Source organism: Cupressus sempervirens, chromosome 6 (genome assembly GCF_028749045.1).
Source record: "Cupressus sempervirens isolate cs-2001-9-10 chromosome 6, ASM2874904v1, whole genome shotgun sequence".
Taxonomy (NCBI): domain Eukaryota; kingdom Viridiplantae; phylum Streptophyta; class Pinopsida; order Cupressales; family Cupressaceae; genus Cupressus; species Cupressus sempervirens.
This window is the reverse complement of record NC_143123.1, coordinates 9,059,187-9,073,899: the sequence shown is the minus strand read 5'-3', so window position 1 is coordinate 9,073,899 and position 14,713 is coordinate 9,059,187. Positions and strand designations below refer to the sequence as shown.

At 31.9% G+C, this 14,713-nt stretch overlaps 1 pseudogene; it reads left to right on the top strand.

Annotated features, from left to right (window-relative positions):
• Window positions 1-13,766: 13,766 nt before the first annotated feature.
• On the top strand, window positions 13,767-14,415 carry LOC149550750 (putative FBD-associated F-box protein At5g56700; annotated as a pseudogene).
• The last annotated feature ends 298 nt before the right edge of the window (window positions 14,416-14,713 follow it).

Sequence of the window (14,713 nt, the reverse complement as noted above, 5' to 3'; positions counted from 1 at the left end):
ATAAATAGAGTCAAGAGCTTCATTGTTTTCCATTCAATTATTGTCAATTGCAATTTGATATAAACTTGAGAGAAGAAACTAAGGGTTTCTAATTTTAGTTGGTCATTGGAGAACCTTAATTCTTTAGTGTTCCAACCATTTGTGGTGGTGAAATATCCACTGAATTTGGCATTTAGGAGAGCTTCATTCTAGAGTTCTATGTGTGGTTAAATTGGAGAATACATTTATTGCTAGTTGCTATAGTGCCCTAAATAGTGACATGAACAACAATGTGAATAGTGCCATGAATAGTACTCGTGCTACAATACTTTTCTTAACTATGATTGCAATTTCATCTCCTTCATTGGGTGATTTGTATATTAGGTTCTACAATAAATTTGCACCATTTAAATTGGTCATTCAACATTGTAAAGGTGGATATCATAAGTAGTTGTAGATGCATGTTTTATATCAGATTTATAATGTCATTTATACTCAATTTTTTTTGGGTTGAAAGCCAACAGCCTTGGAATATTATGTTAAGCATTGAATTAGAAAATATCTCATCAAAGAAGTAATGCGTTGCAGGCCTATATATTTGATGTAATGTGCATATTTATATCTTCCATGATTGACATAATAGTATGTATGCCAAGTGTTTGACAAAATACCATTTGGCTATAAGTGCATATTTTTCATTTAGAATTCATCTATATGTATTTGAGAAGTCAAAAGAGAATTGCATATGCATTTAATTGTTTTCATAGATATAGTAATAATCTATTACAAGATTTTGGTTTTCCTTTGATATCATTTCAAGCAAGCATAATTAGTTTGAAACTAAGAAACAAAAAGCATAGAGATCGTATTGGAAGTGTTTGACAATTTTCCTTGACCTACAAATCAACAAGTTGAGGTTAAAATTGACAAGGGATATTATAGTGGTATCAAAGCTTGTTTACAAAGTGTTTGAAAAAATGTCAAACAATTGAATTTGAGAAGGATTTGGTGTTTCACGAAGTTATAACTAGTTAGGGTTATTACATTGGTATTAGAGCAATTTCCTGCCATGTTGTGGGGTTGAAAAATAATTATTTTTAGATTTGTTGTTGTATTTAGAGTGACCAACACTTTACCATTTTCTATCCATGAATGGACATAGGAGGACTGGCAGCTCTAGAAGTCGGTGGAGTAATGAGGAAGTTAGCACAAAGATGAATTATTTGCAGCAAAGTATGGATAAACTTAAGCTTCATCAATCGAGGTTGGAAAAGAGATTTTTAGATCCAAAGATAGTTGAGAGGGTAGTGAGGTATATGGTTTCCATCTTTAGAAGGCCAACATCAAGGTTGCAAAGAAGGAAGATTGAGTTTTCCCCAATAGGAGTCCCTAATGCAGATGTACCTATATTTAGTAAAACACCTATTAGTCCTATATGCAGTGTTGATGATGGACTCAGCAGCACCAAGCGTTAGCAGGTTAAGGCTCTTAGAGCTATTGTTACAGTTAGTGTAGAGACAATTGATGCAATTGTTACCACTAATACTTTTGGCTCTCTCAAGGACAGGATTATTATTAGAGATCTCATGGTGTTGCTACAGTGCAGGAGGTAGTTGCTTCCTTAGGTGGGACAAAGGCATGTATAGAGTCACTCAGTTGTGATGTTGGTGATGTAGGTGTTTCAGCAGAGTCAGTAGATGTGGGTTTATGCTCTAGTATTATCGATTCACATCCTATTATTGAGTAATGTGTGCAGACTCAGGAGTTTGTAGTTGATTCTTTGTCAGGAGATGTTAATGTTGATAGTATCCACACATCTGATGATCCATTTGATGATGCTATGAGATGTACTGGGTGTGACACCCCTTGTCAAATATTGGGTGACAACTTTGAGGAGGTTTTGGATACAGTAAGGGCTTCCATTTCTTTGGATGAGGAGTTGGATGAGACACATGGTAGTTTTATATCAGATGAAGAATTGTGCAAGGACAATAGCACATGTATGAGTGATCTTGTGGTAGACAGTTTTGATTTAGTTTCCTATCTTAGTGTAGTTAGTGAGAAAAAGAGCTTGCACAGGAGACTAGAATTATAGAAGCATCATGTGACTTGTCAGCTGAAGGTAAGTGATAGTAACATTTATTTAGCTCTTAAGCATTATGATGCTATTTGTTAGATGTTAGATACATTTTTTTGGGGTGCTCCTATGGTTGATGAGCATGTTGATAGTACTCTTTTGCTAGTAGAGGTTCATGCATGTTGACAAGCTGTTAGGATCTTTAAACATAGTTACTCTTAGCAAGTTGCTGATAGCTATTACCTTTTGGAGCAAGGTAGCACTTCCTATGAGAAGTTGTTAGGGAAAGATGAGGTGGTTGAGCTTACCTGGGTGCTTGAGATGATTGTGGACTCTCTTTAGTGTACTCAATTGGCTCTTCAGGAGACACAACCAAAATTGGATAAGGTTGGCATGGAGTTAGAATGGGTATAGTCAACACGAGTCCTAGATCATGTTCAATTACATGTTGTAGTTGGTGATGTGTTTGCTTCTACGGTAGAGGATGAGGGACATGATGATGTAGCAAACAAATTTGTCCAAGATATGATTTTAGTATGTACAAAGGAGGTGAGAGCATCAATGGAGACAGGCTTTCATGGTGATTTGCTTCCTTCTAATAGAAGTGAATCTATTTCTTCTTTTCATATGGCTGGTAGCATTGGACTATTGGCATTGTTAGATTTTCAGAGGGATCAGTTATGGATTGTGAGGGAGTAGATTGATGCTTCCACATATAATTTCTACTATACTGAATCATTCATGGAGTATTTGCTTAAGATCTTAGATTTTCAAGATGTTTCATACATTATATCTGAGAATACTCTCATTCAGGTCTCTCATGCTATACAATGATCGATGAGGAAGATTATATAGACCTTGACTACAATGCTTCCCAATAGGGTTTTTTTGGGTTTGCTAAGAGGGTTTCCTTGGATCCTACTTGACCAATAGTTTAGAGTCAGAGATTGAAGCCATCTTCTAGATTTCCAATTTGATGATGATGATTACTTGATAGAGATTGGGAGTTTTTATCGGTATTACACTGTGAGGAGTGCTCATCACTTTTCTTTTGACCCACAACTAGAGGACTTGGTTTTCAACATTATGGATGGTGACAGAAGGTTTGATATTCATTATACTCATAAAGGGCATACTTCTCCACCAAGGGTTGAAGATTCTAAGATACAAAATATTTATGAAACATTTGGATGTGCTAGTGAAAGAGATTAATCAAAATCACAAAATATGACCCAACTGATTTTGAATTCAAGATTTGAGCTAAGCATGCTATCACTTTTTCAAAGAGTAAAATGTGATGACACAATTGTAGCTTCATATTTGTAGGACATTTCTTATGAGATACTACATCAGTTGGGCACAATTGAGGTGGAAGGTAATAAGACTTCATGTTAGGTTAAGTCAAATGATGCAATAGTTGGCATGAGTTCCCTAGATTATATATTTGATGGTGATGTAGAGATAGTGGGAGTAGGAGCTTATGAGGATACTACCATATTAGAAGCCACTTTTGTGTTGGTTCAACCATCTAGTGAGGAGTTTAGTAGTATGCATGTAGTTGTAGATGTGTGCTCTGATGATAGTAAACTTGTTAGTGCTAATGTAGTGAGTGAAATAGTAATAGAGTCATGTTGTACTATCAATTAAAAAACTGTTCATGTTCACTTCATGGATAGTACTATGTTCAACATGGATGCAACATTGCCTTATGATAATCTGATGTTTGAGGTTGATGTTGATCACTCACCTGAGTGGATTTGGGCTCAATTTTAACCATCTGTAAAGATTTAATTTTGTGTTGCAGTAGTTGGTAATGTTCTTATATCCACAAATTTTTATGTGGCTACACCTATTGTTGATACAGTTCTCATGAGTGTATATGGTTCTCTTATAGCTACATCTCTTCAAGGGATTGTTGATCAGGATTCCAATCTAGTATATATTATATGGGTGGGACTAGGATGAAGATATATCTTGAAGGGTTTTCTTTCGATGATATTCTAACTCCTACATCATTAGCATTAGGGTTTTGAGTTCTATATTGTAGGTTATGTTGTTTGTCCTAATGTTGTTAGTGGTATGCAGCTGGTTCAATGTTGACAAGGTTGTCACATACTACTTCATTTGGGATCCAAATGGAGGTTGGAGGTAATTGTGTTGCCGAATTCCTTGAGCAAAAGCAATTTCAGGGAGGGTGGACTGCAATGTTCCCCATCTTTTGGGCCCTCAATGGAGTTCTTAACTTTTCATTCTCCAAAGGCTAAGTGGAGAAATAAATTCAATTAAAGTCAATAAATAAATAAATAAATCTAAAGGTGACTTTATATTTAATTAATTTAATTTTCTAGAAGCACAACTAATTATTGTATTTGAAATGAGGGAAACTTCTAGAGAGTGCATTTTATAGAAGCACAACTAATTATTATATTAGAAAGGGGAAGCTTCTAGAGAGTGCAATTAAATAATATTTTATTTCCTTCTAGAAGGGTGAAAGAAAAGAATAAATAGAGGCAAGATCTTCATTTTTAGGCATCCGAATATTGTCAATTTCAATTTTATATAAACTTGGGAGAAGAAACTAAGGGTCTTTTATTTCAGTTAGCGATTGGAGAGTGTTAATTCTTCAGTGTTGCAACCATTTGAGGTGGTGAAATATCTATTGAATATGGCATTCAGTAGAGCTTCATTCTGGAGTTCTATTTGTGCTTAAATTGGAGAATACATTTATTACTAGCTACCATAGTGCCATGAATAGTGACGTGAATAGTGCCATGAACAATGTCGAGAACAATGACATGAACAACATCATGAATATTGCTGTGAACAATACTCGCACTATAGTACTTGGCTTTATTATGTTGCAATTTCATCTCCTTCATTGGGTGATTTGTATATTAGGTTCTACAATCAATTTGCATCATTTAAATTGGTCATTTGCATTGTAAAGGTAGCTGTCATAAGTAGTTGTAGATGCACATTTTGTATCATATTTATAATTTCATTTCTATTTAGTTTTTTTTGGGGTTTCAAAGCCAAAAGCCTTGTAATATTATGTTAAGAATTGAATTAAAAAATATCTCACTAAAGGAGTGATAAGTTGTAGGTCTATATATTAGATGTAATGTGCATATTTATATTTTCCATGATTGACACAATAGTATGCATGCCAAGTGTTTGACAAAAGAACAAATTTTTCATTTAGAATTCATCTATATGCATTGGAAAATCCAAAAGAGAATTGCATATGCATTTAGTTCTTTTCTTAGATATAGTAGTAATCAATTACAAGCTTTTAGATTCCCTTTGATATCATTTCAAGCAAGCATCATCAGTCTGAAACTCAGAAAAAACAAGCACAAAGATCATATTGAAAGTGTTTAACAATTTTTCTTGACCTACAAATCAACAAGTTGAGGTTTGAATTTGCAAGGGATATTATAGTGATATCAAAGCTTACTTTGAATTTGAGAAGGATTTGGTGTTTCAAGAAGTTATAATCAGTTGGGGTTATTACAGATTCTCACTTTTCTCTTTAATAGTGATGAGTTGTGAAATAACCTTCATAATTGTCATTGCATAACCTTTCAAATTCAAATGTTCTCCAATTCGTCATATATAAAATTTGTGGGATTGCTGAAACTGGGCATCTTCTTTTTGACTTAGCAGGGTGTGAGAGCTTAGAAGAACTATGTAATAACTTTCACTACCTAGTAGACTAAAAAAATTAGAACTAAATAATTGCAAGAGTTTGTTAAGGCTACCTCTAGGTTTTGGCAAACTTGGATCACTACAAACATTAAAATTATCAGTAAACTAGAGGAATTGTGCAATGATTTCAATTTCCTTATAGCACTAAAATATCTAGATCTTTCAAAGTGTAATTGTTTAAGCAGACTTTCAGATCATTTTGACAATTTTAGCTATTTGGAAAGATTAGATCTATTAGGATGATTAGAAATATTGATGAGAAAGGCTTTCTTCTTTATGCTCATCAACACCCCGTCCATTCATTGTCACTCCAACCACAAACTCCCCTCATCTTCATCATGAATTCAATGAATCATGACTATACTCATGACAAATTGAAACATAAGAGAAGAACTTGCAGTGTCTGTAGTTTACTTCAAAATACGTGCAAATCATATACGTTGGGAGCTATCATAAGTCATTAGCATCTAAGTTTCCCATCAGAATCCTGACTTATACACCTAACAACTCCCAAACTTCTTCTTTTTGTCATCAATTATCTATTGTTTTTGAGATTGAAAGATTTTTAGTTTCCTATAGCATTGAACAATTAGAATAGAAGGGCCTAAAAAGCTTGTCAAAATGGGAAGACACGTCTTCTTATGCACCAGATTGAGTGGCCTTCCTCACAAACACTCTAAGATATATTCCATTGTTGGCTATAAAATAACTTGTGTTTACGTGGTGGATGAGAAAGGGAGGATTTTGAATAAAGATGCAATGAAAATGATTGATACCACTTTCTCCATTGGTTAAGTACTTAAATAAGAGTACTTCATTCTGATTAGTTTTTGTGATCTAATTTCAATTAACCTCTGTTGAATATTAGTTTGATCTGTGTTCTATTCAATGAACCTTTTCAAAATATACTAATTTAGAGATGGAATATACATGCTTTCAAAGTTCAAATCTTAGCAACCATAGGGACAGCAACACTAACAAAATTTGTGACCAAAACCATATGAGAAAGAGGAACCTCCAAGAAAGAGATGAGCAAGGAAGACACACATCCCCCATTGAAACACCAACAAACAGAGTGGACATGACATCGCAAGGACCAAGGAAAGGAGCTCTAGTGACACCTTCAACAACAACAAGAGGACCTCAAATTATGATAGAAGCAATTGGAACCATCAAAATGGATTCTTGAATCACATTATTTTCTAGATAATGTTGTGAGTTATTAAGCATGATTAATTTTAAGATCATACTCACAATATGTTAGTATACATTATTTAGAACATGTTAAATTATTATTTTTTGTTCTTCTTTGTTAGAAATACATTTTACTATGTTGATCAGATGTGTACGTTGTTTAGCACAGGTCATGCAATTTCCTCTTTGGCCTCTCTGACAGAGATTGTGTTTGACATTCTTCTAAGTTGTCTGATTGATATTGCTTCTGCTCAAGCATTTCAAAGATAATGTTGCATTTCCATTTCTTTTTTATATTACTATAAATAAGAAGATGAATGTCATGATTATTTTTTAGTGTGCATGGAGAAATAATTATGATGTTCAACTTCTTATCTATAGTAATATAAAAAGGAAATGAAAATGCAACACTATCTGTGAAATGCTTGAGCAAAAGCAGTATCAATTAGACAACTTAGAAGAACATAAAACACAATCTTCGTGAGAGGGGCCAAAGAGGAAATTGTATGACCTGTGCTAAAAAATGTATGCATGTGATCAACATATTAAAAATGTATTTCTAAAAAAGAAGAAAAAACATTTTTTTTTAATATATCAGCAATCCATCGCAATTGTGATGGCATGTTTGAAGAAACATTGTTAGAATAACATCATTACCCTCGCATATCTATTGCAAGTCTGTTACAATTGAAATGGCATGTTTGAAGGAATGCCATTAGAATAATATCATTCCCCTCGCATATTTGTCTCAAGTGCAATGGATAAAGACAACAGAAAGCTATTGTACCCATGGAACTATTGCCACATACCATCATAATTACAATGTCAGTTGCAATGGTCTCCTGTCACAACTGACAATGTGACGATGACATATTGACCTTGGCTTCTACCAAATTACTATGGATTTTGGTGTCATATTTGCAATAGACAAGCTTGCCATCACAATATGTGACACAAAAAAGTGTGATGCCTGTTTGACGGGAAGCAATTTTTGGTTCTATCGCTTGGGAGATGGTAGGATGTCTTAATTGTGACGGCTTGCCATTGTAATTTGGGTCCAAATGTAATAGTGCCAGCTGGTCATCATCATGTTTTCAATGTGTTGTTGTAGTTAGATGACACATTATAGTGCATTACACTTACTAAAAGACATTATTGGGAGAGAGGTTCTAGGGATGGTTTTGTTAGTTCACACAGGTCCTAGGTTGATGATAGGGCTAGAGTTGGTGACAAGATTAGAGTTGAGGAGAAGGTTAGAGTTGATCATAGTATTGACAAGATAAGTTATATTGGAGCATACAATAGGCTGTAAATATCCACTTTTCTAAGAGTAGAGGCTAATGCAATTAGTACTGAGACTGAGGCTATGCCTTTCATGGATGATGTCACAACACACTTTTCTCCAACCAAGAACCAACCAATTGAGGTTTGACCCCTTTTTTGAGCCTCTAAAGATTTCAAAACTGACCTTAAAGTTTTTATACCCTCTTAGTAATGCTACAAATTTTTAATATCTTAAAAATTAGGTTTTATTTTGTAAGAAAACTTTACTAGAAAGTCGATATATCTAAAGTGAATCTCCAAGGAACAAAATAGAAAATTTTGAGGTCAAAAAAATGACTTGCTAAAAATAGTAATCTTCCAAGTACAACAATTATGCATTGAGATTTAACCCTTATTGAAAAAGACAAACCAAACATATTTTTTGGGTGACGCAATATTAACATTACACCTATGATTCTCTTGTATCAAAATCTTAGAGAAAGAATTTTATCCCTCTTCATTGTTCAATAGGTGTGGTTTCTTAATCCTTGGGTCAAGATGAGAGAAAATAAGAAAGTTGATGCAAAATTACCCTTGGTTTGTTAGTAATCTTGCATCACTAGAAAACCTTTCCTTTCATCTTTGTTCTTATTTTCCATTATTTTTGTTTTGTGTGGCGATCATTTAATGGATCCTATCACTAACATTTCTCTTAGTAAATAGATATACAAAAAGGAAAAATATCTTGTCATGAAAATGATTGCATTTGAGGCTTTGTTGATTAATATATTAAACCTAAACTTGAATATTTCCAAAAATATTTTAGTTTTCTTGTTTTGTAGTTAGTCATTATGATGTAGAATAGGCTCAAGGTCCTTATGAAGCCTTAGTTATTTAAACACGCTTTTTCTTCTAAAGAATTCAATGATAACTCTTAATTATGAAATATATATAAATTTTACAAGTGTTCTAATCATTTATTTACTTTGGATTAATTATTTTCTTTTCAATAATAAATAATATTTATAAATTTTTTTAACACAATCTAAATAGCTTAAAATTCTACATGCCATAATTTTAAAAAGTCATGTATTCAATATAAAATGAAAAGATTTTTGTCTAGGTGTTATTATTTATTGATATAAATGATGAATAAAATAGTATTTAATTTTAATAATATTTTAAATTGTATTAAAAAGTCATGGCTTGCATAGAGAATATTTCTCTTCTTGATAAGAAAAAAACATTTTTTAGGAATACAAACTATGATGGGAAACTTGGCGAACAAGAGTTTCTTATGCTTAAAATAGCCTTGATGCCCTAATCCAATTGACAAGGGATGAACATTTAGTCTCAATCCATGATAATTCTTGAAATAATTCAATTTGGAAAGAGGATGGGCAAATATCTAGTACTATGGTTTCCTCCTTAATTTTTTCATCCCATGTTGATGGACATGGGAAAAATAAGTAGATCACAAACAATGGTGGATGGGTCCTCATATACTAGTTAGATGGGAATAACTATCCTATCATGAAAAACGTTCAATCTATTCTTAAAGGAAAAGTAAAAATTACAAAAAAAAAAAAAATTTAGACAACCCTGAGAAAAGGGTATCCTTCTAAAAACTTCCAAATGTCCAAAGGTTTGAAATTAGGAAGGCTCCTTCCAAATCCCCACCTCAAAAAATTGGTCATCTAATCCTAATGGCAGCCATGGTAGGGAGATTTAGAATAATGTTTTCATTTCTTAGGGTTCTCTTCTCTATTAAAACAATGGAAAGAACCTTGATTGGACAAAAATGTAGTTACAACAAGGAAAACAATCCAAAGAGAACAAAAGTTCATTATGGATAATAGTCCAATGAAATGAACTAACCAAAAGCATCAAATATGCCATTAAAATTCCTTTTAAGTACAAATTCATATTCCATTCATACCACAACTCAGATAGCTACTTTTACCTAAACTCCCATCATTGAGTTCAAATCATGTCATCTTTCATCATTACACTCTCACATACACCTTGTCTACGTTGACAAATTAATTTCAATTTCCTATAAGAGTCTAAACCACATATTAGGGGAAGTCAATTTAAGACCTAATACATAAATAAATTACATCACCCAGTGCAATTTCATAAGTGTTAGTTTGACACGCATAGAATACATTTAAACAATAGTTATCACAATAACACTCAATAGATAATCATGATAATTCAAACAACACATTTCCTAATTGAGTGAACTACACAATTAATTCCCTCTCTATCCAAAAACCAAAATACCTTTCAAACAAATACTCCTAAGGAAAATTTGCAAATAAACAAGAATTCATGTCTCCATTAAGTATCCTAAATCATAGATCAAAATTTTTCTTCACTGAAACTCACCGATAAAAATACCAAACCACTATCTGAAATAGTTCTTAGGAGGTAATGATAGTAACTAGTTTTTAGAAAATCCTCTATAAAATTTCTAAATTATCTCACAAACACGTGCGATGGAAAATGTAGCATGTAGACTCTCTGAACAATATCCTTTAACATCCAGGAGAATAGGTGCATCAAAATATGTCTCTACAAAACCTATTTCTACACTGATTATAAATGTCACACTAAAAGATAAACAAATATGAATTAATAAAAATATTAATGTAAAAAAACCACTCTCAAACAATCTCTCCAATGATCACAATCTCTCAACAAGTTATGATATCATTGATCTCTTTATATCCTTGTACAAACAAATTTTTAAAGGTTACTGAAAAACAAATACAAAAGTATGACATGCCAAATAGGATAATATGGGATATCACATTGCACACAAGTGAACACACACAAAAAAGTATCCACTTCATTAGAATACTGGTATTAAAAAAGGTCTACTTCCTAATTTTTCTCAATATTGTATAGAAGTCCTTGAAAATACACTAAAGAAGATATTACTAATGTGGTAGAAAAAGTTTTTTCTAGTACCAAACGCCATTGGTCTCTTTATATCCTTCTACAAACAAATTCTCAAAGGTTACTGAAAGAGAAATAGAAAAGTATGTCACACCAAATAGCACAATATGGGATACCACATTGCACACAAGTGAACACACACAAAAAAGTATCCACTTCATTAGAATACTGGTATTAAAAAATGTTTACTTCCTAATATTTCTCAATATGGTATAGAAATCCTTGAAAAGACACTAAAGAAGATATTACTAATGTGGTAGAAAAAGTTTTTTCTAGTACCAAACATGGAGCATGATTTTTAACGAAAAAAATATACATGACTATAAACTAAAGTTGGTGCTTATAAAAATGTTAAAGAAATATCACCATTATCATTCACAATGGTTTCAACATTTTTAGCTCAATCATATAAATATGTCACCACATAATAGTTTATATAAGGATGAGAAGAAGAGTCACCTACAATTGATAATGAGGTCTCAAATGTTAAAGAATCTCTCCAAAATTAAGTTAACCATTCCATCAAGATTATGTCTCACTATGAGTTTATCAATTATGCTTCAAAGTTTTTATAGGAGCTCTTGGATATCACTCCACATAGTTCCATTTCCTATTCTTTATCTAAGAATATGGGGAATAAAATGAACTAGTAAAGATTGAGAAATGTGTCCATATTAATAGATGTTGGTATGTAGTATTGTCTTTTCCCTTTATAAAAGAAAAATGATAGTACAACAAAATTCTAGGAATATTAGGACTAGGGAGGATTCTTGTTCTAAGATCCTATTCACTTCATTAATCACATTGAAAAATAGATCATAAAGAATTGTTGAAGGATAAACTAGACAATCTTGGAACTCCTAATCATGTTCAATTGGATGCTACAAATATTACAAGTTTCTAAAATGTTTCCAAGAGTTGGTTATGACAACCCTAGGTCACCCCTTAACTCCTAATGGTCATGGCCATTATGAAGGCTTCCCCATTGTTATAAGATTCAATATCTCCATAATTTCTCTTCATAGATAGTTATACAAGAAAGAAAGAAAAAAGAGAACACAAAATATTGGCATGATAATGGCTCCATTTGAGATTATTTTCATTCATATACCTACATTTTTATTTAAACTTAGAATATTTCCTAATATTTTACCTTTTTCATTCTATATTACTATTCTATGATTTGAAAAAGGTTCAAGGTCCTTACCAAACCTTAGTTAATGGAATTTTTTTTTGTCAATGTAGTTTCTAAATTTGATTGTGTAAGTTCATTTAAGAAAAAAGGGTTTTCTAAAAAGCTAGTGACAAACTTTTAATTATGAAATAAACATTAAATTAAAAAATTATTCTAGATATTTTAAACTTTGATTAATTGACCACACATCATTTATTTAGCATATTTAAATAATTTAAAATAATATAGTTCATAATCTTAAAATAATAATAATGTATTTAATATTTTTATAAATTATTTTAATGTATTACTTATTTAGGATATAAATTTATTATTATTTAAAATTATATTTCTAAGATTTAATAGTTATTAGAATTATAAGAGAATAATTGTGTTATGTGAAGAATGCTTATTATTAGAACTTTCCCTATTTCTAACATAATATTTAATTTTGATGGCTACCATCTATTATTACATAGATACTAAACATATCTAAAGAAAGGTCAACCTAATGGCCACACTTCATCCCACTTTTGTAATTGATTTCTATTTTTAATATAAATTTTATATTTAATTTATTTGAACCAATATGCATAAATAATAAAACTAATTGGTGGGATGAGATTTAAGACAGTTTATAATTGTTCTTAGATTTAGGTATGTTTTAATCATACTTTTATTTTAGTCATTAATTAAATGAATATTTTAAAACCTAATTGATTTATTTTAACTTATTTATTCTTTAATTAAATAAATAATAATTATTCATTTGTTTCTTTTTCTATTATATTTATTATTTTGATAAAGAAAGGTAACATTTTTATTTTAGAACTATGGTTGCTCTATCACTATTATTCTTACAATTAAATTATATATTTTTTAAATTTTAACTATGAATTAAATGAGGTCTTAAGTATTATTTGTTTATTTATTATTATATTTTAAAATTAATAAATATTATTATTATATATTATGTTCAAGTAGACAAAATCGGAGACCTTCTAGATAAGAGACTTAGAGATGATAATGATGGCATGAATGGCCTCAGTCCTTGACCTGTGTGGGTCCATTTCGGTAACCCAGCCATTAAAAAATGACACTTATCACACACCGTAATCCTCATTCGATTTTAACCATCCATTACCAATCTATCTTTAACTTTGATTTTGTTTTGATAATTCTATAAATTGATAGTTTCGTGTAATTTGGACATCACAAGTCCGGCATCTCCCACCATATTAAACCTTTCACCGTGTTGTTTAGCTCACCAAGAGGCGTCCAGATGATCTGAGGTTTTATTTTTAAAACTAAGATTAGCTCATCAAGAGGCCTGTACATGCTTTGAGGTTTGATTTTTTCAGCTCAACAATCTCCTTCGAATAGTTCAGAATTTAAAAAGGAGAAGTTATGACGGCTAAAAGAAATGAATTAGGCCTAAATGATCTTTCAGATAGCTTGTTAATCAGAGTTCTGTGCAAAGTTCCATTGAAACAAACAGCATGTTCTTCTCTTGTTTGTAAAAGATGGAGATTTCTTTGGAGATTGCTACCCAGCCTAAAATTTTCATCAAATGATTTCTCATTGACTTCAACCAGCTCCATTATTGATAATATTTTTGGACATCATTCAGGTTCCCTTGAACTTCTTGAGTTTAGCACTACTTTCTCATATGAAATTAGTATCAAACTTTATGAGTGGATTCGCTTAGCTGCCTCCAAGAATGTAAAAGAGATTAAAATTGTAGACATTTTCTTAAATAACCCCTCGCATGTTAAGGTTCCCACCTCAGGTTTTTTCATGTCACAGCCTAACATCTTTGAATATCAAGTATTTTGTTCTCAGAAATGTACCCAATTGCTTTGTTGGCTTTTGCCACCTAGAGACACTCAATTTTGAGAATGTTGACCTAAATGACAAAATCATTGAGATAATGTTGCACTTGTGTCCAATGTTGAAGAATTTGAGCATTCGTAATTGCTATGGACTCACATGTTCTGACAATCTGATTTCACTAAAACATTCCTTTCGATCAATCTCTGCAATTACAACAAATTGACAAAGATTGGTACCTTGCATTAATAAATAGATTTGGTTATAGGTCTAAGATAATGGAATTCTTCTTGCCGGCATGTTTAAGCTTATCTGCAGACACAGCCCACTTTGATGAATTTGACTCAGAGGCAGGATGTACCATTTCTGAGCCAATTTCCCAAATTAGAACAAATGTGCATAGACAACGTTAGATTTTCTAAATTGGTAAGTTTTGAAGTCTTATTCGGCACTGATTATTTATGATTCCTTGTTGGCAGCAAGATCACTTCCATTACTTTCTCAACTACATTTTAATTTTAATA